Source organism: Manis javanica, chromosome 1, assembly GCF_040802235.1.
Source record: "Manis javanica isolate MJ-LG chromosome 1, MJ_LKY, whole genome shotgun sequence".
Taxonomy (NCBI): Eukaryota; Metazoa; Chordata; class Mammalia; order Pholidota; family Manidae; genus Manis; species Manis javanica.
In genome coordinates this window covers 212981984-213008649 of record NC_133156.1, presented here as the reverse complement: position 1 = coordinate 213008649, position 26666 = coordinate 212981984, and the positions used below count along the sequence as shown (strand labels likewise).

The 26666-nt window shown below is 38.9% G+C and overlaps 1 long non-coding RNA gene across 1 annotated transcript in view; it reads left to right on the top strand.

Annotated features, from left to right (window-relative positions):
• Positions 1-26666, top strand: part of LOC118970724 (uncharacterized) — a 196042-nt gene that overhangs the window by 43340 nt on the left and 126036 nt on the right. Inside the window, exon 2 of the long non-coding RNA XR_005058780.2 lies at positions 22714-22819. This is a non-coding gene — a long non-coding RNA (uncharacterized lncRNA). The remainder of the gene's footprint in view (positions 1-22713; positions 22820-26666) is intronic.

The window sequence follows — 26666 nt, the reverse complement described above, 5'->3', positions numbered from 1 at the left end:
TACAAATTATATTGTTGACCCTTCACCCACTTTTAGAGATTCTCCTCCAGTTTCTGCATAGTTTTCCCTGGAGGAGGTTTGGAATCAGTTTGTTGCCAACGTACCAGATGACTTGCACCCAGAGCTGCTATTTCTGGAAATTCTTGACCATATAAAAATACCTAAAATGTTTTTTCCCTTGTCCAAATATAAGACCTGGACTTCTTGAGATTTTAATCATAACTCGATTTTGCTTGGAAAAGCCCCAGTATTTGCTCTGTTTTTTAGGATGGACTTTGAGGTTCAGCTCTAGGGCTTTAGCACATGTTCTTCAACAAATAACTTGATGTGTTTGAATGGTGCTCCTAAATTTCTGAAACAGCACTAAAAGTTGTTATTTTTTGGTGTGGCTGAGAATAAAAATAGTCTGTTAAACTTTTGACCCAAACATCCATGTGCCTAGCTAACTGGGCAGATTGGGAGAGAGAATGCCTTCTTTTTTTTTGGAGGGGTGTGGTATCAAGCGAAATTTTCCCCCAACATAGTTTTGCTTTATTTGAAGAACTTTATTAGACAAGGCTTAGTCTCTAGGCATTAATAGAGATTCTTCAAGAACCAAATATTTACACTTTGAACTAGCTGTACAAATATTTACTGATTTTTGTGATTTTAGCTTAGGCCCTTTTACTCACTGTATTTGTGTCATGCTTTTGCTCTTGGGAATGAAGTTTGAGGTAATAGAGGAAATGTATTAATAACGAATGCATTGTTGAACTGTAGAAAATTTTTCCATTGAGAAAGGTTTAGGAATGATTTAAAAGAAATCTGAAGCTGGTTTTAAACTTTAGAACACATTTTTGAAGTAAGAAGGACATCTTTTAAAAATAAATATGCTTTCATTGAATTATTTCTGTGATTCTTTGTATGAAGAGTAGGACTTCTAGGAAGGGGGATGGAACATTTCATAGCTAAGATCTATTTTGATGTCTTTTTGCTATTGTTTTTACATGGGTAAATGAAGGGTAGTCTAGCTGTCAGTATTTTGACATTTTTATTAGATAAATTTGAAAATCACTTATTCACGCCAATTCCCTATCCTCTAGAGCTTCAAATGAAAGAGCATGAAATATCCCAGTCATGCAACACCTCAAAAAGGGCTTAGATTTATCCTTAAAAAGGAAGTTTCATTTCGTATATGTTTGGCCGACATACTGCAGTTCTAAAAACTTGTGCAGACAAGCATTTTGAAAAGATTATTCCACTAATTTAAAAGTTATTATATAACATCTGTGAACTCAGTGTACATTTCAAGAAAAATGCTGTTGGCTTTGTCCAGTCTTACATTAAGCAGTGAAACCTAATGCAGAGTGTCCTTCCAAGCCATCATTATTGATTCTTCAATTGTCCTCTCTTTCATGTTTCAGGGTAATGATTGCATATGAATGAAATTTGAATTTCATGTAGTAGAGGTTTTAATGGAAAAAAAATTTCTTCCAATTGCTTTCTTTTTGTTCAAGGATCCATTTCTTGTATTGTGTTCCCTCAAACCAGAATTCTCAAGTCTTCAGTACAAATGGAAATTATACATAAAGAAGCCAAGCTGGTCTCAGAGTCCTCCAGATTCCTCCTGGGGATGGGCCCACTTTGCATAATTTTGTGAATGGTCTCAGACTGTGTTATTTCATGTATGATTTTATGATATAGTGGTAATTTGGTGAGATTTCAGTTTATAAGCCACTGCTGCTACTTACATCATTAAAACAACAACAAAACAGATTATTCTGCAGGTAATTGGAAAGATTCCTACTTAAGATTTTGGGGTGATCATATGCAGAAGCATAGTTTTGGCTCCCCTTTACATTGAAGGAATAAATGAGTGGATAGAAAGCCAATCACTACCTTCCCTCTATCAGAGCCAAGCTGTGAAGAAACTTAGTGGATCTGCTGATAGTAAATTTGCAAAGATCCGGTACCGTTATTTCAATGTATAAGCTCAGATGTCATTACTCCTGCTGCCCTCACCTTAATTCAGACCCTCATCACCTTATACCAAAGCTGCTATAACAACTTCCTAGCTGGTCTCCTGCTTCCAGCCTCTCATATCTTCTAGTCCACAGTAGGTCTAACTGGCTGAGAAATTTCCCTAGAATGTCGTGTACAAACAGCTAATCCTTTCCCAAGGCTCCCCACATTGACCTCATCAAGTTGAAACACCTTATTCCATGTAGTGACTTGAGGCTCTGCTTTGGCCCAACTGAGTATGACTCCATGCTTTTATTTATACTTCTTTTTATTTTTTTTGGGTCACAGCTACTGTGTTACTCAAGTTTGCTCTGGTAGCAAATGACACACAATCGCAGTGGCTCAAACAACAAACATTAATTTTTCCCTCATGTTGGAGGAGAGCTGTGGCTTGGCTGTGGATGTGTTCAGGTTCTGGGATATGTTCCACATGTCATCTCATTCTGGCTCTCAGGCTAAAGAAGCAGTCTTGCTCTGAAATGTCCCTGTCCTTTCAGCAGAGGGGAAGAGTGAGAGGTTGACCCAAAACCATACCATTTTATTTGAAGCATTAGCTTGGAAAGATGGCCTGTCTGCTCATATTCCATTGCTCAGTGTAAGTCACATGGCTAAGCCCAGCATGACCATGGCAGGGACGTATACCCTACATGCAACGGGACGGGAGAGTTATCTACCATAACCACCAGCATTTTGCTGTTTGCATCCTTTCAGACTTTTCAAATGCCAGGCCATGTGCAAGATCACACATATACTTTTTAAAAATGACTTGTGCTGTGAAATTACTTACCTAAAACTTAAAAGAAATTATTTATTTAAGGTGTCATTGATACACAATCTCTCACACCACCATTTTTAATCTCCTCTAAAACTTTTGATGGACATGTTTCTAAGTCAATATATATGTATGTGTATATATATTCTTTTATGTTCATTTTGCTTAGCTACATAATGTTCCACTTGGTAGAGACACCATCACGTCCTTGACTTTTTCCCTGCATATGGACATTTAGGTGGTTTACTTTTTTTTTCTTTGCTATTATTAACAATCCTCCTATGAACATTTTTGTTCATATATCTTTGAACACATCATTAAGATACATTACTATAAGAATCACTGGGGCATTCAAAATTCACACTTTCAAGGCTGTTGGTACATGTGGCAAATTGCCCTCTAGAAATGTGACTTACATTCCTGTCAAAAGTGACAATATTCGCTGACAAGTAAAAATGTATTTCCTCTTCTGGATTAAGCTTAAATTCAACTTTGCACATAACTCATTTTCCTAATAACTCCAGCTAGAATTAACATGATGTCTTGAATTTCAGGTTTTTTTAATTTTTAATTTTGGTATCATTAATCTACAATTACATGAGGAACATTATGTTTACTAGACTCCCCCCATCACCAAGTCCCCCCCACATACCCCATTATAGTCACTGTCCATCAGCGTAGTAAGATGCTGTAGATTCACTACTTGTCTTCTCTGTGTTGTATAGCCCTCCCAGTGACCCCCTGCACACATTATACATGCTAATCATAATGCCCCATTCCTCCCCCACCACCCACCTTATCCCTCCCTTCCCATCCATCCTCCCCAGTCCCTTTTCCTTTGGTAACTGTTAGTCCATTCCTGGGTTTTGTGATTCTGCTGCTGTTTGACTCCTTCAGTTTTTTTCTTTGTTTTTATACTCCACATATGAATGAAATCATTTGGTACTTGTCTTTCTCACCTGGCTTATTTCACTGAGCATAACACCCTCGAGCTCCATCCATGTTGTTGCAAATGGTAGGATTTGTTTTCTTCTTATGGCTGAATAATATTCCATTGTGCATATGTACCACCTCTTCTTTATCCATTCATCTACTGATGGACACTTATTAGGATGCTTCCATTTCTTGGCTATTGTAAATAGTGCTGCAGTAAACGCAGGGGTGCATCTGTCTTTTTCAAACTGGGCTGCTGCATTCTTAGAGTAAATTCCTAGGAGTGAAATTCCTGGGTCAAATGGTATTTCTATTTTGAGTCTTTTGAGGAACCTCCATACTGCTTTCCACAATGGTTGAACTAATTTACATTCCCACCAGCAGTGCAGGAGGGTTTCCCTTTCTCCACAACCTCACCAACATTTGTCATTTGTCTTTTGGGTGGTGGTGATCCTTACTGGTGTGAGGTGACATCTCATTATGGTTTTAATTTGCATTTCTCTGATGACTAGCGATGTGGAGCATCTTTTCATGTGTCTGTTGGCCATCTGAATTTCTTCTTTGGAGAAGTGTCTGTTCAGATCCTATGCCAATTTTTTAATTGGATTATTTGCTTTTGTTTGTTGAGGTGGGTAAGCCCTTTATATATTTTGGATGTCAACCCTTTATCAGGCCAAACCCTATCATTTATTAATATATTCTCCCTACTGTAGGATGCCTTTTTGTTCTATTGGTGGTGTCCTTTGCTGTACAGAAGCCTTTCAGCTTGATATAGTCCCACTTATTCATTTTTGCTTTTGTTTTCCTTGCCCAGGGAGATATGTTCATGAAGAAGTTGCTCATGTTTATGTCCAAGAGGTTTTTGTCTATGTTTTTTTCCACGAGTTTTATGGTTTCATGAGTTATATTCAGGTCTTTAATCCATTTCAAATTTACTTTTGTGTATGGGGTTAGACAATCATCCAGTTTCATTCTCTTACATGTAGCTGTCCAGTTTTGTCAATACCAGCTGTTGAAGAAGCTGTCATTTCCCCATTGTATGTCCGTGGCTCCTTTATCATATATTAATTGACCATGTATGTTTGTGTTAATGTCTGGAGACTCTATTCTGTTTCACTGATCTATGGGTCTGTTCTTGTGCCAGTACCAAATTGTTTTGATTACTGTGGCTTTGTAGTAGAGCTTGAAGTTGGGGAGCGAGATCCCTCCCACTTTATTCTTTCTCCTCAGGATTGCTTTGGCTATTCGGGGTCTTTGGTGGTTCCATATGAATATTTTAGAACTATTTGTTCCAGTTCATTGAAGAATGCTATTGGTATTTTTGATAGGGATTGCATTGAATCTGTAGATTGCCTTGGGCAGGATTTTGACAATATTAGTTCTTCCTAGCCAAGAGCATGGGATGAGTTTCCATTTGTTAGTGTCCTCTTTAATTTCTCTTAAGAGTGTCTTGTAGTTTTCAGTTTATAGGTCTTTCACTTCCTTGGTTAGGTTTATTCCTAGGTATTTTATTCTTTTTGATGCAATTGTGAATGGAATTGTTTTCCTGATTTCTCTTTCTGCTAATTCATTGTTAGCGTATAGGAAAGCCACAGATTTCTGTGTGTTAATTTTGTATCCTGCAACTTTGCTGTATTCTGATATCAGTTCTAGTAGTTTTGGAGTAGAGTCTTTAGGGTTTTTTATGTACAATATCATGTCATCTGCAAATAGTGACAGTTTGACTTCTTCTTTACCAATCTGGATGCCTTGTATTTCTTTGTTTTTTCTGATTGCCATGGCTAGGACCTCCAGTACTGTGTTGAATAACAGTGGGGAGAGTGGGCATCCCTGTCTTGTTCCTGATCTTAGAGGAAAAGCTTTTAGCTTCTCACTGTTCAGTATGATGTTGTCTGTGGGTTTGTCATATATGGCCTTTATTATGTTGAGATACTTGCCCTCTATACCCATTTTGTTGAGAGTTTTTATTATGAATGGATGTTGAATTTTGTCAAATGCTTTTTCAACATCTATGGAGATGATCATGCAGTGTTTGTCTTTTTGTTTATGTGGTGGATGATGTTGATGGATTTTCAAATGTTGTACCATCCTTGCATCCCTGAGATGAATCCCACTTGATCATGGTGTATGATCCTCTTGATGTATTTTAAAATTTGGTTTGCTAATATTTTGTTGAGTATTTTTGCATGTATGTTCATCAGGTATATTGGTCTGTAATTTTCTTTGTGGTGTTTTTGCCTGGTTTTGGTATTAGAGTGATGCTGGCTTCATAGGATGAGTTTGGAAGTATTCCCTCCTCTTCTTTTTTTGGAAAACTTTTAAGAGAATGGGTGTTATGTCTTCTCTATATATATGACAAAATTCAGAGGTGAATCCATCTGGCTGGGTTTTTTGTTCTTGGGTAGTTTTTTTTTATTACCAGTTAAATTTCATTGCTTGTAATTGGTCTGTTTAGATTTTCTGTTTCTTCCTTGGTCAGTCTTGGAAGACTGAATTTTTCTAGGAAGTTGTCCATTTCTTCTAGGTTTTCCAGCTTGTTATCATATAGATTTTCATAGTATTCTCTAATAATTCTTTGTATTTCTGTGGGGTCCATCGTGATTTTTTTGTTCTCATTTCTGAATCTGTTGATGTGTATAGATTCTCTTTTTCTCTTAATACATCTGGCTAGGGGTTTATCTATTTTGTTTATTTTCTCAAAGAACCAGCTCTTGGTTTCACTGTTTTTTTTCTATTGTTTTATTCTTCTCAATTTTATTTATTTCTTCTCTGATCTTTTATGTCCCTCCTTCTGCTGACTGTGGGCCTCATTTGTTCTTCTTTTTCCAGTTTCAATAATTGTGACTTTAGACTATTCATTTGGGATTGTTCTTCCTTCTTTAAATAGGCCTGGATTGCTATATACTTTCCTCTTAGAACTTCCTTCGTTACGTCCCACAGAAGTTGGGGCTTTGTGCTGTTGTTGTCATTTGTCTCCATATATTGCTTGATGTCTATTTTAATTTGTTCAGTGATCCATTGATTATTTAGGAGCATGTTGTTAAGCCTTTAATCTCTCTCTGCCTCAGCTTCTCTGTATTCCTGTTCTCTGATTTCTATTCCATTAATGGTCTCTTGCACCTCATCCAGTCTGCTCTTAAGTCCTTCCAGAGATTGTTTTATTTCTGTATTCTCCCTCCTAACTTGATCCTTTAGCTCTTGCATATTTCTTTGCAGGTCCATCAGCATGGTTATGACCTTTATTTTGAATTCTTTTTCAGGAAGATTGTTTAAGTCTGTTTTCCCAGGCTCCCTCTAGGAGGTTGGGTAATTCTGGACTGGATCAAATTCTTCTGCCTTTTCATGGTGATAGAGGTAGTCGTAGGCAGTTGGCGCATGTATCAGCTGGGAGAACAAAATCCCTTCCTGCTTGCTGGTCACCCTGCCCCTCTCTGCTGCTTGTGTCAGTTACCTACACACTGGGAACAGCCCTCCGGGTATCCCAGAGTCTTGTGGGAAGTGGCAGGCACACTGGGTGTGCTCTCCTGAGAGAATGGCACCCCTTTGCACCCTGCTCCTGCTTCCTCTGCCTGTGCTGGGCAGCTGCTTGGCGGTGGTGGCCCCAGGACTGGTCCAGGCAGCTGCATGCTGGGAGGAGACTCTGGGCAGCTGCTGTGGGCGTGGCTGGTCTCAGGCTGCCCTGGGAATGAATGGCAGGCTGTTTATCACTGTGAGGGGCTTCAGAGCTGTGCTGCCTCCCAGAGGGATGGGGCGTCCCAAGCTCCTCAGAATTCCCAGCTTGCTGGGCCAAGTGTGCTGGGACGATTCCATCCAGCTGTGAGGCCCCTGTCCCTTTAAGATGTTCAAAAAGTGCTCACTTTTCTTTTGTCGCAGGGGAGTCAGCTGCGGGACCCGCTCGCAGGTTTCACTTTTCCATTTCTCTAATATCCAGCACACTATGCAATGTGTGTCTGAGCTCCTGGTGTGGATTACTAGGGCTGATTACTTAGCTGTCCTGGGCTCCTACTCTCTCCCCGCTCTGACTCCTCTCCTCCCGCCGGGAGCTGGAGTGGGGGGAGCGCTCAGGTTCTGCCGGGCCACGACTTGTATCTCACCCCCTTTGTGAGGTGCTGAGTTCTCACAGATGTAGGTGTAGCCTGGCTGTTGTACTGTATCCTCTCATCTCTCTTTTAGGAATAGTTGTATTTTAAAAAATATGTATGGCTTTGGGAGGAGATTTCTGCTGCCCTACTGATGCCACCATCTTGGTTCCTCTCAAGCAGTCGAATTTCATGTTTTAAATGTAGAATTATGTGTGTGCTTTATCATCTCAACTATCTATACGTTTCTGGAGGGCAAGCACTATTCCTCAAACTCTTATTTTCCCAAAATAAAGTTTTCCCAAAATAAAGCCTCAGTACTCTGGGTTCTGGCCCCCCTGTGTCCCCTTCCCCACTCAGGGAGGGCCTGTCATTCACATTCCCTCAGAGGAGGTACCTGGGGGGGAGGAATGGATGGTAGAACACAGGCAGAAGCAGGGCAGGTCTTTCTAGTTTTGTTTTTAAAACATTAAAGCCCAGAGATGAGGGAGAATTCCCAGGCATTGAAGCAATAAAGGAGAGAGTAGGACTTATTTCCAATTTTCGGTATTGATTCCCCTGGACTGGGGAGAGGGGCATGGAGCCCTCTGAGGCATCATATCCTGCCTCATGGTAGGACAAAGGCTGTGAGACCAGAAAGTAGTGCCTAGAGGGAGCATCCAGGCCTGAGCCTTACTCTGGCAGCTAAAGGAAGGAATGCTCTCAGATGGCCTTTGTTTCCAGCATTTTTCAAAAATATTCTTGTAAAGAAATTACCATCATGTGAAGTGCAAGAGATTTACTGGGCCACATTCCTGCTTGGAAACTCTGGACAGGGGTTAATCAGTCCTGGTCCCTTTGGATGGGACACGAGTGCTCTTGATTGCCACAGTTTCCATTTTGGAATGTCCTCCTCTACCTGGCTTTGCTCATTTATAGCCTTTGAGCCTGGTCTAAGCAGCCTGTTGGAAACTTCCTGTGCTCCAAGTGTGGATTAGAAATAGCAGAGCTCCAATGGGCAGCTGAGCGTCGCTTGTATGGCACTTAGTGTGATGATTGGGGCCCCCTTCCAAAGCTTAGATGTGCTAAAATCCCTCAGCACTTGGCAAAACCTGGGGTAGAGGCAGGGCCTGGGAATAACTGAGGTTAATTTTCCTATCATCTCTTTGGAATGAGGCTCAAAACAGAAATGAAGTTGTTCATAGGAAGAAGAGCTCAGCCATTTCTTGCACAGGTGAGCAAGATTCATACCCTGTTCACACTTAAAAACTTCATTAAATGTTTAGTGAGTTGATACTGTGGCCAGGCACTTGGATATAAGTGTGAATAAGACAAAATCCTTTCCTCATGGAGCTTGTATCTCACCCAACAGTCCTCATCTTACTTGATGTATCAAAAGCATTTGATGTGGTCACTGGCTCCATGTTTCTCAGAACACTGTCTTCATTCGGCTTCCAGAACATGCACACCCTGGTCTTCCTTCTCACTGACTGCTCCTTCCTGTCTTCTTTTGCTGGTTCCTCCTGGTCCTCTTGATCTCTTACTAGTGGAGAACCTGGACTCTACCCTGCTTACATCTCTTCTCTTGTCTTTTTACTTTTACTCTTATTGGGTTATTATTTAATCTCCTAATTTTAAATTGTGTCTATTTGTAATGACTCAAATTTGTATCTCCAGCCCAAATTACTCCGATGAAGTCTACTCAACTTCATCACCCTGAGGACTTCTTTAGCTCAGTTAGTGACATTCCATCTATATAGTTGCTCAGGCCAAATCCTTGGTTGGAATCATCCTTGAAGACTCTCTTACAAACACCACATCCAATCAACCAAAAATGTTTTGGGCTCCACCTTCAGGATAGATCCAGAATCCAACCACATCTCAACACACCTCCTGCTACCAGTCTGGTCCGAGCCACTGTTTATTCTTACCTAGGTGATTGCAATAGTCTCCCGCTGGCCTTTCTGCTTTGGTCCTTGTTCCTCTTCTGTCTGTGTTCTATAGAGCCCTCAGAATATGCTGTTAACATCTTGGTTATATCATGCCTGAAACTCTAAAACCCTCAATGGCTTCCCATTCCCTTGATTAAGACCTGAAGGATGACGCATGAGGCCCTGTATTATCTAGCTCCTCATTGCCTCTCTGATTTCATGGCTGGTCACTCTTCCCTAGCCATATGACCTTGTGCTATCCCCAAGACCTTGCATTTGCTGTCCCCTTGCCTGAAACCCTCTTCCCTCAGATATTATACCTTCTCAATGAGGCCTTGCCTGACTACTATATATATAATTGGAGTAACCATCTAGCTCCTCTCCTTAACTGACTTTTCCCATGACACTTATCAATACATAAATACTGTGCATTTCACTTATTTTATTAACTACCTGACTTTCTCTCATTAAAATATAGTCTCCCTGAGGCAGGATTATTGCTATTTCTGCTGCATCCCTAGTGCCCACATTGTGCTCAATAAATATTTGTTGAATGAATGAATAAAAGATGCATCTCAGAGGATAGTGTACCTGAACTGAAAAGTGTGTTATAGGGAGAAGGTGATTTTGTTTATTCCACACCCATGTATTGAGAATCTGCTATGTGTTCAGCAATGTGATCATTACTGGGGAAAAAAGAAAAAAATAAGACTGCCCTCTCTCTATTTTAAGTCCATATGGTGACATGCCCTTACTTATTCAGAATCTGCCCCAGAGGCCAAGGATGATTTAGTTTACTTAGGCAGACTACTTAGGGAGCTGTGGGACAAGTGTTTCCATCTTTTCCTTTTGAAAATCTAAGGAATTGAGTGCTTCTGGAAACCCTTTTTAGAAATCAGGTTGCATGAAAATTTTCTATCTGCCTAATGGAGCTGCAGGGGATCAGAAATGAGAAAGAGACAAACTTGTAATAAACCAGTTTTACTATTAGAAAATCATGCAACTGCTTTTGTGGTTAGACTTAAGAAAATCAAGTTTTGGTGTTACTTTTTGATGTAAATGTTTCCTTATGAGCTTATTTCTCTGTCCCTGGGATAATAGAGATGTAACTGGATTGCCTTTTTTGTAAAGGGTAGGGCCGTATGTATTCAAATTGAGTTTTAGAAGGAACCACTTACTATCACTATAGGTCTGGGTCAAATGCAGTGTTGGGCAGCAGTAAAATGGTTAATTAAGAATTATTTTATGTTGAAATATGTTTTCCAAATGTTATTTTAAAGGAGCTTAGAAAAGCTCACCATTTTACAGGGATGTTAAACCGCTTGTCACACATTCACGTGGGACTCACTATCAGGTGAGGCCAATGTTCTCAGTCAGATAAAAATTGTGAACATGAGTGGTCCATAATTTTTATAAAAATGGTGTAGCATTCTAAACATCCTTCTAGAACACCGAGAAAGTCATGTCGTAAACGGCAGGGTGCTCAGAACATCATAGAAGCAGTAGGAGTGGAGACATGTCCTCCCTGTTAGAGAAAGAGGTGGCCATTGCTGGAGGAGGGTTTGTGCACATCTTCCATGCTAAGCTAACTTGAGATAATAAGGATTTTTCATAAACATAATAAACAAATCATAGACAAACAGAAACAATGCAGTTCTTTCTTTTTCCCTTCCTCTCTCTTTTTAAATTGTTTGGGGGAAAGCCACTGGCATTATACTTACCCCCATTGCTTTCCATGACTATATACCAAACATTCTCTGACATTTAATAGGAAAATGGAAAACTTCAGAAGGCCCAGGTAGAGTTTTGGTGAAAAAGACTAACGAAAGCTTTAATCTCAGACCCTGGGAGATGTCTCGCCTTTTTAAGTAGAAGCAGATTTGATATCGTTCCTTTATTAAAACCATCTGAGGCACAAAACTCCTTCTCAGTTGCCCCGAGTAACTTATTTTCCAGCTCTGTCTTCAAACACTTTGTCTTCTAATAAAGCATGTTATAGTTTGTTCAGAAGACTGATAACCTGAGAGTTGTGAATAATGGAAAAATGACAGAAATTGCTATACATAATCAGTTGGCAAAGGAGAAGAAATAACAGCTGCTTGACTGTTGTAACATAAATTTTTAAATTGAACTTGTAAGTCAGTATGTATGGATGCCAAGTAACAGATTTTCTTCAGCAACATCAAGATGGCTTAAGGCCACGCAGATAACAGTTTGCTGGTGGCTTTCTTCTCCTGTGAGCCTTTGACTTTGGAAGGATATTGGCCAAAGAACGATGGGAAAGGGTACTTTTAGAGCCATAGTTGATCAGGGTCCCAGACCGCCCCAGTGCAAATTCCTCTGAAACCAGACAGTGACGTTATTACAGACACATTTTTGTCAGCCGTACGGTGTCAACCTCCATGAATTCAGGAAGGTACTGATTTATGGGAAAAAAATCAATGGTATCTTGAAAAGTTGATTGTCAGATTGATCAAAATTAGTATTCAATGTAATAATGGAACTTGATTTTTATAGGATACTATGGACAGTCATTTTGCAAGAGAAGGAATTTTTGGAGGAGCATGTTAATTCAGGTGACCTAAGTAGGAATTTCAGCTCTTCCCCTTTCTGGCTTTATGATGGGTGCCTGGGATTTAAACCTAAGGAACCCATCTTATCTATAAAATGAACTGTATGATCTTATTTGGGAGGGTCTATCAAAATGAGATCATGAATATATGGGATTTGTTGGTTTTTGTTTGCTAATTTTTAAAAATTAAGAAATTGAAATACAGAGAATAATCTGACAAATACCCATGTACCAACCACCAGACTTAAAAAGTAGTAACATCTGCCTTATTTTCTTCTTTTCATTTTTTAGAAACAAAATATTAGCAATGCATGTGGTTGCTCTTTATCTCTTTCTTTACCTTCCTTTGCAGAGTTAACCACTATCTTGAAATTGGTGGTTTACTTTCCCATCTGTATTTATATGCTTACTATATACATATGAATCCCTAAACAATATATAGTATTGTTTTGCAGGTTTTACATATTTACATAAATGAAATAGTTTTAAATCATTTTGTAGTTGCCTTTCCTCACTTGATCTTGAGATTTAACTGGGGTCGATACATTCATTAACAAATAGTGTGTATTCATTTATGCTGCTGACAAATGATCCATTATATGTAATTATTAATTTCCTCAGTAACAACTTTGAGCTTGCCTCTAAATTTTTGCTCTTCAAACAACGTTTCAATGGACATCCTTGTACCTCTCATCTTGAACTCACATAGGATGCTTCTCTAGGTTTTGCATCTAGAAGTAAAATTCTGGGCCATAGGTATATGCCTCTTCAGCTTTGCTAGATATTGCCGAATTACTCATCAAAATATTTGTACAAAAAATATTTACCACATAGGAGGGTTCATTTCTCCCCTTCCTCCTCAACAATATTTTAAACATCTTGTTTTTCTGAAGTGGTATTTCACATCACCTTGTGTTTCCTAGATAGTTGCCAAGACTGGGAAATTTTAGGTATCTCAGTTTCTCTTCTGTGAATCGCCCGTTCATAATCTTTCCTCATTTTATTGTATTCATATTTTTCTTAGTGATTTGCATAACAAATGGCTCTTCCCAAGTATGTGGTTTGTGTTTTAACTTAGTTTATGGTACCTTATATCACGAAAAGTTTAATTTTCAATATAGTTAAATTCAATATAATAAAAAAAAGGAAATCAACCTTTTCCTTTAGATTTGTGCCCTTAGCATTTCTCATAAGAAACAATTCATTTCCCTATGTTCATAAAAATATTCTCTCCCTATTTATTTCTTGCAAAGTCCTAATACTCACATTTAGGTTTTTAATCTGTCTCTGAAGTAAGGTTGAAATAAGTTGTATTTTTTTTTTTGCATGTGGACAATCTTAATTATAGCAATATTTATTGTAGAGTTATCCATTTCCACTGACTTGCTATGACACCTTGTATACATGTGTTTTTTTCTCCCTTCTGAGCTATTTCATTGGTCTACTTCCTCTTTCTTTGGACAAATACCACATTTTCTGAAAGTTAATGTAACTACTTGTTTTCAGACTTGCATATCTCCCTAGTCATCAAATGGTTGTGACTATTCTTGGCCCTTTCCTTTTCCATATGATGTTTATCAGCTTGTAAAATTCTGCAAAATAGCCTGTGGCAATTTTACAGGAATTGCATTAGAATTTATAGATCAATATGAGAAGAAATGATATTTTAATGATATTGAGTCACCCATCCACTCATTACCTTATATATTTCTCCATTTACTTTATTTTTTAATGTCATACAATAATATGTTAAAATTGCCTCCCCAAATTTTGAACATCTTATGTATCTCCTATTAATTTTTTTCGTTGTTTCTGTGCATGGATCCTTTTTAAAATTTAAAATTTTCTCCTTAGTTGTTGCTTCCAAATAAGATTTTACTAATTTTTACAATATTTTTTTATAAAGCAACTTTGCTGAATTTGCTTAAGTCCCAATTATTTTTCTGTGTATTTCCTTGTATTTCTCTGCCTAATTGAATTATTAGAAAATAATGATAATTTTATTTTTTCTTTCTAATCCTTAATTTCTTTCTTATTTTTCTTATTGGATTGGCTAGAACCACCAATATCATGATGAGTAGAAAGGGTAATAACAGACAGCCTCATCTTGCTCCCAATCTTAAATAAATTTATCCTAATATTTCACAAATAAGTATATGATATTCACTGTAACAAAGCACTCTATTGAAGTTATATCCTTCTATTCCTAATTTGCTAAGAGTATGTTTTGCTTTTTAATCATAAACCTATGTCAAAATTTATTGGAATTGGGTTTTTTTTTTTTGTTTGTTTTCTATGTTAAAGGGGTAAGTTATATCAATAGATTACCAATAGTTGAACCATCCTTGCATACCTGGGATAAACCCTACTTAGTTGTAACTTAACACACTCTCACACGCACACACGCACTCAGTTGGATTTATTTTGCTTGTATTTTATTTAGGCCTGTTCTATCTATATCATTAGTGAGATTAGTCAGTGATTTTTTTCACACAGTACTTATTCAATTCCAAGTATTCAAAATTTCCAGAATGATGTTTTGATTGATTATGAAAGACTTAAAGTCATGTTTTTACATTTCCAAATGTGTTTGTTCACCTATCTTTTAGCTGTTGGTTTCTGATTTTATTCCTTTCTGTAATCATTTAAATGCTGTTACTGTTTGTCTCCTTCAAATTGTTCTCTCTTCTATCTAGCTTTAGGGTTTTTAATTGAGCCTATTGTCATGTCTGTTGGTTTTCCCTTATTGCAAATAATGTCCAGGTGTTGATTCATTGTGTTATTCATTGTGAGCTTATCTGTGGTGAGATATTTTCACACTGGCTTCCTGTGCTTTCGGTTGTGGACATTTGTCTATAAGGTATTTTGTATTTGTTTCTACTTGAATCCCTAGGATTCCCATGGTCTGGGACCTGTTTTTATATTAATTTCTCAGTTTGCCATTGCTTTATCACACAGGCAGTGTATATCTGACCCCAACATTCACCTATGTCCCAGGCTGGGATCTTTCCTTCTTCTCAGATGAACTCTTTCTTTTTCCTAGAACCCCTGTAGATGACAAGCTGTACCACTGCTGCTTTGGACTAGTGAAATGCTGCCCTTCTGGAATCCTTGTTTTTTGGGAGATTGCAGTTCCCTTCTCTGCCCTGTTAAGAGACCAAAAAAAAAGTCTTGTTTCTTCATGTATATTGAAACTCCAGTCCCAGCCAGCATACCTCCTGGGCCACTGAGGCCCTCTGTTTGTATGCTTACCACTCTAGTGTTGAGTCACTTCATTTCTGTAATTCCCCATTGAGACTGGCCATATATTAGATACAATTTAGGTTATATTTTAGAATTTCTTATTTTCTAAGGATAGGAGTGGATACATCATTAGAGAAGATTAACTTGTTATAATCTATGTAGAATTTTATAAATGTAAGCTAGAGGTAATTTTTATCTTGTACTGCAGACTTTTATTCCTGGAGTCAATTATTCTTGTAAATAATTGTTTTCATGTATAAGCTTAGCTTAAAACAGGGTACATATAATTTCTTTAGGTTAACTTCACTTAGAGGAAAACTAAGTATGAATTGCAGTTCTGTTCTAAGGCTGTCATAGAGCCTTGGAAAAAGAATTATGGGTCCTGGCTGCAGGGAGAAAACATAATTCCTTTTACTGCTGATTTATAGGGATATTTATATTTACATCAGTGTTAATTCTCTGGACCAGGATCAATCAGACTCTGCTGGGCAGTATAAAGCCAAGAAGCTCAAAGTGATGTGCGCCGCTTTCTATGTCTAAAAGGATTGATTTAAGCATTTTGATAGATTGACAAGCTTTCCACTTATCTGCTTTTTCACTGAATTCTAAACATAGAAATGGGCTTCTTTCCCATATGGAGGACACTAAAAATTATTTCCTGAAGAACAATTTTTCCCACTTTAGGCCTCATTCTCTTTGACAGGCTGAAGTTTTTGTCAGCAATAGATGAGATTTCTGATGGTTACCCAGATTGCCTCTCTACTGAAGTCCTGAAATACTAGCTGATACATTCAAGTTAATATGGATTTTCTCTCCTTTTAAAAATGTTGATGACTCCTAGTTTCTAACTTTGCACTGTTATAGAAACTCATTTCAAAAAGGAGAGGAGCAGTTAGTAAACCCAGACAATTCCACAGCAGAACTGCTTATTGTTTTATTTTGAAAATAACTGGACAGTTTAGGAAGAAGCAGTAACTCTATTATGTGAGCTGACACCTTAAGGTGTTATCTGAATTTAGGTACCTACTATGACAAGGAATCTACTAACAACTTTGAAAATGTTTATATGTTAGTGCATTTAAAAGACAGAGCTCCTTGAAATAGTTGGTAAAGGAAATACAAACAAGATCCCAACGAATAAATATCTAGTTGTCCTTCCCAGCTTTTGACATTGACAGATATTTAGTCATTGAAAAAAGGGTGACAAGAAGTTTGTGTCTGATTGAAACAAAGTACTTTAGAGGGGATGGGGGAGAAACTGGAGAGAAGGCCAATCAACCATCACTGTGACCACGACATGCTCACCTGAGGTTAACCCTAAAACATCCTCAAATAATCTTAAATGAAACTTGGGATATGTGGGCAGTGATTTCATTCATGATATGAACAGCCTAACAATTGGTAATTGAGTCTTCTTGACACTTTCTAATATTTTGACTCTTTAGAGTAACTCACACTGAATTCATAGTGCACAAGTAGTCAAATATTATTTGGCATTCCACTGGCCAGTTGGGGTAGGTAATATCTATTCCTGAAATAATACCTTCATTAGCATTATATGGAAGCTATTTTGAAACACTCTCTCAAAGACACCTTTCAGTGATTAGGGAGAGAATTAGTCTGGTTCAAATCCCCACTCTGTCCCTATCCAGTGGCTACCCTTGCAAAGTGGCTTCAGTGTCTCATTTTGTAAAATGTAGATAATAAGAGTACCACCCTTAATGGGTAGTTGAGAAGATTAGATTAGACATAGAAATCATGTGTGTCCCACATAATGAGCATTTAGTGTCAGCCATTGTAATTACATATGCATATTCTGCATGGAAACACACTCAAAGTACTTAAACTAGAGCTCTTACCAACATACTAATGATTACAACAGAATCTAACATTCTTTTGGGAAATAAAATTTGATTTTTCTCCTGAGAAAAAAGCAGTCTATGTAGGTGATGATTCTTTGGGGGAAAAAAAGCGCCTCTTTTTTTTCAGATATTTCAACCTCTTTAGGAGTAAATCCTAGACAAGCAAATGCAAACTTTAGCTCTAGCTGTGTTTTGCTGATTACTCATTTTTCTAATCCAAAATTTAATGAAAGAAATCTGATGTCACATCTGGGCAAGGGGAACTTAAATCAATTTTTTTATCATGCTGCTTTGTCCAATTCCTTTGCCTTTGCAATGTTACTTTAGTGCCCCTCTTCCTCTTCTTTTGCTGTTCAGAATAGAGGTTTTTCCTACTGGACTGTCTGCTCTGACTTTTGAGACGTTGGCTTGCCAGCTGGGAATAGAGTTTGTGTAACAGTAGAAAGCCCTCACTTGTGAATCTCTGGTTTGCATTAGACCATTATGGTTTATTGTTCTGAGGACTCTTGAAGGTGGATTCAAACCCATGGTGCCATGCGACCTCTCCAGGGTGAGCCATTTCTTTAAAATGGATGTTTACTTGACATTGCTGAGTTTAGAAATTACTTGGGTAAATCTTTAGATACAACTCATCACCATCATGTATCAAATAAGGATAATCTAAATGCCTTGAAGGCATGTATAAAATATGTAATTGCCCTTGAAAATAAGCACAAATAATTTACTGGTAAACATTTGATTTACCAGACCACATCCCACTTCCTCAGGCTGCAGTCTGTTCCACAAATACTGTTAAAACCCATATTTATTTATTGGTTCACTGTGATCCTAAGTCAGTGGCTACTTCTAAGGCTTTTTTTCTGAGTCAAAAAGTAATAAGAGACAGAGTAAAGGATATTTTATTGATTCAACCGTTGACTTCTCTGACTTCCATTGCTCCCTGGGCTGATTGGCGGGCTGATGCTCATTAGACCTCACCTAAACCATTGGCAATCAAGATCGCACCTACCCACCTCCAATCTGAATTTTGTGTGCTTACCTCTCTGATCCTCCTAGCAAGATTTTCTTTCTTTTTTTCTTTCTCTGCAGCCAGGTGTGTAAAGACCAGCCCTCAAATCAGTTGTCCTTATTTGTGACTTCACACTTTGTCTGAGGTTCTCTTCCTCTCCTCCCAGTTCTGCATTCTCATCTCCATCTCTCCCTGACCTCCTGGTCTAAAATTCTCTTAGACTTGACTGTTCACCCCCATGACCCCCATCCCCAAGAAGTTGTCATGTCCAATTCCACTGACCTAGACATTCCTGAGTATAGAAGTCAAACTGTGTACACAATGAAGAATATTCTTCTATTTCGCTCTGGGCTTTCAGCATTCCCAGTGTGAACACTGGTGGTCCCCACACCTGCTCTGGGCCACCCCAGTTGGATTGTATGGACAAAGATAGCCTTTTATTTCTTTGGCATCTCATGTTGAAAAAGCACTCTACCATCCATGTCTGTACATATATTTTGTTCACTGTCTCATCTGGGTCTAGTGTATCTTTGTTTTCAAATGACTGTTAAAGTGTATATTAAGTATTTTATTATTGAAGGCAATGTCCACAATAAGTTTTCATATGTGCTCTTTCAAATACAGCATAAAAGTGATATATTGTTTTATTTGTATGTATTTGCATATATCTACAAATACATATTTACCACTAAATTATTCGTGCTTATTTTCAAGGCAATTACATATTTTATACATGCCTTCAAGGGATTCAGATTATCAAATCATGCTGATGATTTGTATCTAAAGATTTACCCAAGGGATTTTTAAACTCAGTAATGTCAAGTGAACAGCTGTTTTAAAGAAATGGCTCACCCTGGAGAGGTCACATGGCACCATGGGTTTGAATCCACCTTCAAGACCCTTCAGAACAATATATCACTTATCTTACCTTCTCATTGCCTACAAATCTAGAAGAAAGATGGGGTAAAAACAGCAGCAGGAGAAAATGGAGAGATTGGAAAACCTTGTCTCGAGTCAAGAATGGGCTTCAGAGATACGTGGAAAATTGCACAAAAAGGAATAAAGGTTTTCCTACTATATGATATGTCCATAATTGCTTGTTCATTTCTTTTTCATAGTGTTATTTGCCTCACCAAACTAAATCATCATAAGAAAAAGAAAGCTGGTTTATTTTGTTTAGGAAGGCACCTTATTAGGCTTTTTGATTTATGTGTATGGATATACCAATTCAGTTTTCCTGGGTCTCAACCTGTAAGATCAGAGTTCTGAACAGGGCTAATAAATGAATTTGATTGCAGTGCACCTGCTTAGTCTGCTAATATATAGTAATTTATGAATATTATAATTATTCACAGCTATTTAAGAATGGAGAATATTCCAAGCATGCTTAACAAATCCATTATGCATGAAGAACTGTATGTATTTAGATGATTCCTGGGGGTAGTAGCATTATTCATTCCACATGTTTGAAGATGTTTTCTTGAGAATTTCAGTGTGTTACAGAATCTCTGCCTGCAGACCCCAGTGATATCTGCTTACCACTGGAAGCAAGTTCTTTGTACCCAAAATAGCCCTTTTTAAATTTTACTATCCTTGGGACTTGAAGAAAAAGAAAGGAAAACCTAGACCATATTTACTTGTAAGGATGGACACAGTCCCATGAGGCATTTTGCATTAAACTTCTGGAAAAGCATTTCATATGTTGCTCCTTGTAGGAAGCTGGGATAAAGCAAAGAATTCTGCTGACATCTGCAGCTGTTTTAACTTTTGAAAGCTTATAAATGTGCTATGACAGCTAAGCCTCAATACCAGTTTTTTTGCATTCCTTCATGAATTCATTCACTATAAAAGTACTGAGTGCCCATGATGTACAAGCACTGTGCTTGGTGTTAGGAGCAGTGTGATAAGGAAAAGAGGCTCACCTCTTGGGGTTTACATTTCAGGAGGGGAGACAGATGGTAGGAAAGTAGTTATGCAGTTTTGTACGCACAAACACACACACATGTATTAACCATTAGCTGTGGGAGGTGCTAAGAAGGAAAGGTCCAGGGTGCTCTCCGAGTGTCCAGGTAACATGAGGTCGGAGAAATCTTCCTTAGGGCACTGAGCTTTGAGCTGAGATGTGAGGGAGGTGGCATTAATCAAGATGGGTAGAGGTGTGGGTGGATGGGAGACAGAAAGTGTGACTGTGATGGTTACATTGATCTGTCAGCTTGGTTGGGCTGCGGTGCCCAGTCGTTCAGTCAAACAGCAGTCTAGATGATGGCATAAAGTTTTGTCTGTGTGTGATTATCTTTTAAATCAGTAGACTTTGATTCAGGCAGATTACCCTTCAAATTGTGGATAGCCCTCATCTAGTCAGTTGAAGGCCTTAAAAGCAAAAACTGAGGTCTCCCAAAGAGGAAGGAGTTAAAATGCTGCCTCCAGACAGCAAAGTAGAAATTTTGCCTGAGTTTCCAGCCTTTAGACTCAAGACTGCAACATCAACTCTAGCTGGGGTTTCCAGCCTGCCAGCCTGTCCCATGGGTTTTGGGCTTGCCACCCCCCACAGTCATGTGAGCCAGTTCCTTAAAATAAATCTCTCTGTTTGCCTGTCTGTCTCTCCTTTTTCTCTAGATAGCTAGATAGGTAGGTAGCTAGCTATCTAGCACTAGAGCTGTAGATGTAGATGTAGTTCTGTCTGCTATTGGTCCTGTTTCTCTGGAGAACCCTAATACAGGAGGTGAGGAAGACTAGCACAAGGAACCACATGGACAAAGGCTCTGTGGTGGGAGACTGGCATTTGAGGGAATAAAAAATGGGCAGTATTACTGAAGCACAGAGAGCTCAGGGCTGAAGGAGTAGCCAGGCCAGAGTTTTGTGCTGAGAAGCAACTTTATGCAGAGCTGGGACTTTAAACACAGCTGCAAATATTAATTCCTTGAATTTGTCTATGACTCTATTCTTTAAAATCCACTCAACCTTCAGAATTTTCAATTATAAAATATTATATTTTCTTATGCTTTTCTTACCACTCTATAAGATTTCCAATCAATCACTTACATATACTAAAATTCTTTTCCCTCTTCTTATCGCTCTCCTTTCCCTTATATATAGTCTGCTGCCTCCCTAAACGTTTCCTCTTTTGACCTTCAAATTACCTGTGATGTTGAGCATTTCTGCTGAGTCTTTAGGTCCAAATTTGAACTTTGGTTGCAGTGTATCCACTCAATTAATTTTGCTCCCATATCCTTTGCTGTGACATTTGGTTGTGAGACCCTGACTTTCTTTTGAGAAATTATGCCTCTCTCATTCTGAACTATCTTGGAGGCTGCCAGTAAAGGTGCCCTGCTTTACCTAAGCTAGTGTGTGGGATCTTGGGCAGGAGAGGAGGTGGCTGGACCTGATTCATCTTCCTAGTGTCTCCTTGAAAAGAAGGCCCAGCTGTTCTTGCTATCTAGGTCCTCAGCTCTGCCCTGGCTTCTTTCCTTTCTGAAACCAGGATTTCCAGTTTTACCTTTAAAGTTGTAAGCGACCCCATATACCCCTATTAAGTCCCTTCTTTCAAGTTTGCTAGGAACAGTTTCTGAGGCTTGCAACCTAAACAGCCTACTGCTTCAGCATGAAAGGAGAAGCATGAAGAGTTAGGTGTAACTGCAGATCACAGTATGGGTGAAGCCAGAACCAGTTGGGTCCATCAGTGAGTCTGTTATTGAAGAGTTTCAGAACTTCTCCCAGAATTCCAAGAGAGGTGCAGTCTCGGGGACATGGCATGAGTTCTGTGCAGAATGTAGGAACTTAATCCTTTATTTTGTGCCACAGAAAATGACTGGTCAGCCTGGGTTGTAGAGAATAGATGCCCAATAAAGCAGTGTCATGGAAAAGAGCTCCCTGAACCTGCTACAGGTACCCGCCATGACCCGGATCAGCTTGGAGGTCACAGCCAGAACCATCGTCCTCTTAAGGCCTCAAAGGGCCAGAGAGCTCACCTCCTGAGAGAACTCCATGGCCATAAGGGCCTTATTCTAAAATGGCTATTCATGCAACTCTGTTTCTGCGGGAGGAATATGTAGCCCAGGCCAAAATGAGGATTACGGCTTGTCTAGCAAATAGAGTCAATGAAAATAAATATGCTGACAATTTTGCTTCTTACATGAATCTTGTGGGATTAGTTAATGTACATCCACTGCTGAGACACTGATCGAATACCTGAGCTTATGAATCTGAAGATTGGGCTATAGAAGATTGGGCTGTGACTATCTATGGTCAGTTCATTCATTCAAATAACATTATGAAACCATAACTTCTTTGCAATTCCATAAAGTCATATTTTTCCCTTATTTTATCTTACAGGCAAAGGTTGCCTGTCCAAGAAGTCTCTCTAGGACAGGAATGACATGATCACATTACAAAGAATCCTGGTTGTGGGACAGAGAGACTCTGGCAGAAGAGAGAGCTGGTAAGCAGTTCCCATGAGGGCCTTGAGGAAAGTTGAAGAGATCTGCCCTGAGGCCATGGCTGTGGGGACAGGGTGGGATGCCAGCTGCTGGATTGAACTAGGGTCTTATACCTCCAGGACCTGTTGGATGTAAAGGGTGAGGGATTGGCTGGAATCAAAGAATGCTAAAGAAAGCTTTGTCATTTTTCATTCGTTAAATAGCCTTGTCTGAATTCCCACAAACAATGCTGTGATAATTAAATTGTGACAGTATGAAAAACCAAATCTGAATTAAATTAGTGCTATGTCAGCCCATCGCACAAAACCACAAATTCCCTAAGAGGTTTAGCAACATATTGGATAAAGTGAAATTAATCCTTTAGAGCCACAAGTTGACATATGCGTATGCTATGAATCCATAAACTGTACTGTGGGCATTAGAAAAGGAAGCTAAAAAATGCAGGCAAACACATCTGTATTCTGTCCTGCAAATAAAGCCTAGTTCACGATGTCATTTTCTTTTGTAGTGTTGAACCAGGAGGAGGTTGGGAAATGTCCACCTCATTGACCTTTACAATCCACTGTGCTGTTGATTATACCCCCACACAAATTGGATGGCGCTGTGCAGTCAGGTCACTATTTAATCTGACTCATTAGCCTAAATTTAGACACGGCTGTGATTCTAACAGCAAGTGACAAAAACCAGAGAATTTCAAGTTCTTGTTGGCTGCTCAGGGTTACATTCCCCTCAGGCGAAGTCGGAGCTGCCAGCCGCATTAATGAAAATAGCCAGCCTGTTAGGAGAATAATAACCAGGAGGTGCTGCAGATAAGAATTGTAGAGGATTAAAACTCTCTTCAACTTTTGGCTTCCTAGTTAAAATACTTCCTTTGTTTTGCATATTTTTAAAAGCAAGACCTGTAAGCAAATTTGGTGACTGTCCACTAGCCTGCATGAAATAAAGGGCTGTGTGGTTATGTGATGAATTGGAATCATTACTGTAAACAGTCTTGATGTTGGGAGCAGATTTTTGGCTTTAATCTGTGTGAAATAGTTGCAGATTTGCCAATAAGTCATAGAATACAGTAGTTCGTATGTGATTCTGAAGCCCTAGTTACAGATATTTTGAAAACTGGACCCCACTGATGCCTGAAAGAACCAGAAACGAGTCTCATCTGATTCCTTTGGACTTACTAATACTTCACTTTCAGGGGTACAAAGAGGGCTTTGTACCCCTGAGCTGATAGGCCCCGCTGGAGGGGATGTGCATGGCAGGGAATGTGCCAAGAGACTTAAAAAAGAAAATAGAAAGGCAGTGTAGACACTGTCTAAATGAAGTGCCATGTTTTTGTTCACTCTATAGAGCCCCGTTTTTGTGCACAGCAGATTCAGGAACATCCAAACACTGGCTTTGCTTAAGTTAATGTGCTCACCTCCTTTATATTCTCTTCTAATTAGCAATGCTATTATGCTTAACATGCTTCAAATGCCAATATGCTTAATTTTATTAGGAAACAGCACAAGCCTCTCGATTTGGGATAATAAAAATTATTTCTATTCTTCTATTTTAACAGATGGGTGTAGCTAGAACTCTTGCAGGGGTAGATTTCCTGGGTTCTAATCCCCAGTTCAGGAGTTGCAACATTTTTGCAATCAATGCTGCCTTTTGAATGATGGTAATTTTGATGACAATCTCCAAACATTAAACTGGACAGCAAAACACTAGTGTAACTAGTCCAACTGTGAAGCCATGTCATCTGCAGTTATTATCACAGGCACAGTCACTCCGCAAATGGTATAGCTGCTTCAGTAGATTGACTGCTCTGCCCACCGTCTCTTATGTACTCACGAGGAGAGTATATCACATTCCCAGTAAGCACACTGTCTTTCTTTGAATACTCTGCTTCTTAACATTTGTTCTAAACTTGTGACTCCCTGCTCTGTACCCCACTCTGCAAACCCACAAATCTTAAACATTCCGTCTGGCATGCATTGCCAGAGTGGTGAGTTTTACTCTGTTGCAGCAAAAATAAATTTTATACAGAGATGAAAACTTGGCAGCACATTTATGTGGCTTTTGAGCATGCCTTGGAAAACTGCCTTTGCACAATATTAACACCTCAGATAATCTCAGGCAAGTCACAGAAATTGTGTCTTGATTTCTCCTTCTGCCAAATCTGGGTAAATCTGGTTTTTACAGAAATACCAATGAAAGCATCGTGAGTACTCTAAAGGCAAACAGTTATGCAGGTTGGATTCTCTAGGAAACTGACTGTGAGATGGATCAGCACAGCAGAAGGGTACTAGGGAGTATTCCTGGGATTAAGAAGTATGGAAGAAATGGAACAAGGAGGACATGGCAGAGGAAAAACTGGCTTTGGTTCCATCTAAGGTCAGCCAACCCCATGAAAAACTCTGAGGCTGGCATGGTGCTTTTGGGTTGTGCCACTCTGAAGTGAGGGAGCGAACTCTTTGTCCAGGTTGACCAGTCATTGAACACAGTCCACCCTAGGAAGGCATGGTGACTTAGGGTGCAGGGGCACTCTTGTTTTGAGGCAATTTCTGGAGTGAGTGTTCTGCAGGGATCTGTCATCTGACAATCTTCCCAGCAAGTGGGGCACCAAGCCTTTATTCATGAAGTGGGGGTCTAGGATGCCCAGCATAGGACACATGAGAAAAACCAAGCGAGAAGCTGTTTAGGTGAACTGCTTTGCGTTGGTTTCCCAAGGAGACAGAATTATGACACGACTGGTTGCAGAGAGGATCCCTTTTCTTTACCTCCAGCACAGTCACACAAAGTACCCGTGCTCCCTGATGACTCAGCATTCTGAGGAAAGGTCTGTAAGTTTCTTACAAAGCTAAACATATTCTACACTAGGACCCAGCAATTCCTCTTCTAGGTACTTATCCTAGAGAAATGAAAGGATGCGTTTATAAGAATTTTCGTAGAAGTTTTGTGCAAAAATTTTGCCTAAGAATCTTTGTAGAAATTTAATCTGTAATAGCCAAAGCCTAGAAACAATCCAGGTGGAATAGTTATCAGCAGTAAAAAGGAATGCCCTACCAATACATGGAGTAACATGGGTGATTCTCCAAAACATCATTTTGAGTGACAGAACCTAGTTCCAAAAAGTATATACTGTATAATTGATTTATCAGAAGTCCTAGAATGGGCAACACCAATCTATGGTGGAAACCTCAGAACAGTGTTTGCCTCTGAGGATGGGGGGTGAGAGAGGGGATTGACTGAGAAGGGTTATGAAAGAACCTCCTGGGAACGGTCTGCTTCTTAATATGGACATGCATTTGTTAAGACTCAGCAATGTAGTTTAATATTGGTGCATTTCATTATATGTAAATTTCCCATTAAAAGAAAAATTGTAAACAAATATTGAACTCTACTTAATTATTTACATACAGATTATTTGAGGGTAAACTGTAGTGACACACTTTACTTTGTAATGTGTCAAAAAATAAAATGGATTAATGGGTAAAGAAAACATGGATAAATGTAAAGGCGTGCTAATCTAAGTATAGTAAAAACTTAATGATACTGCCTGGGTGGTGGGTATATGAGTGCATATAAAATCCTTTCAACTTGGTCTTTGAAAATGTCAAAATAAAATGTTAGGGTCAATACATTTGGGGACAATGGGGATGGTTCAGTAAGAGTGGGATATTAGGTGATTTTTAGGGAATTATTTTTTCAAGTGTTCTTTGGTGGTTTAGTGGTATTGTGGTTATGCTTGAGAGCTTATTCTTATGAGAAGTGAACTAAAACATTTAATAATGAAGTATCATAATGTCTGCAACTCATTTGAAAATGATTCAATAAAATTTAGATAATTGGGCAAATAGGGCAAAATGT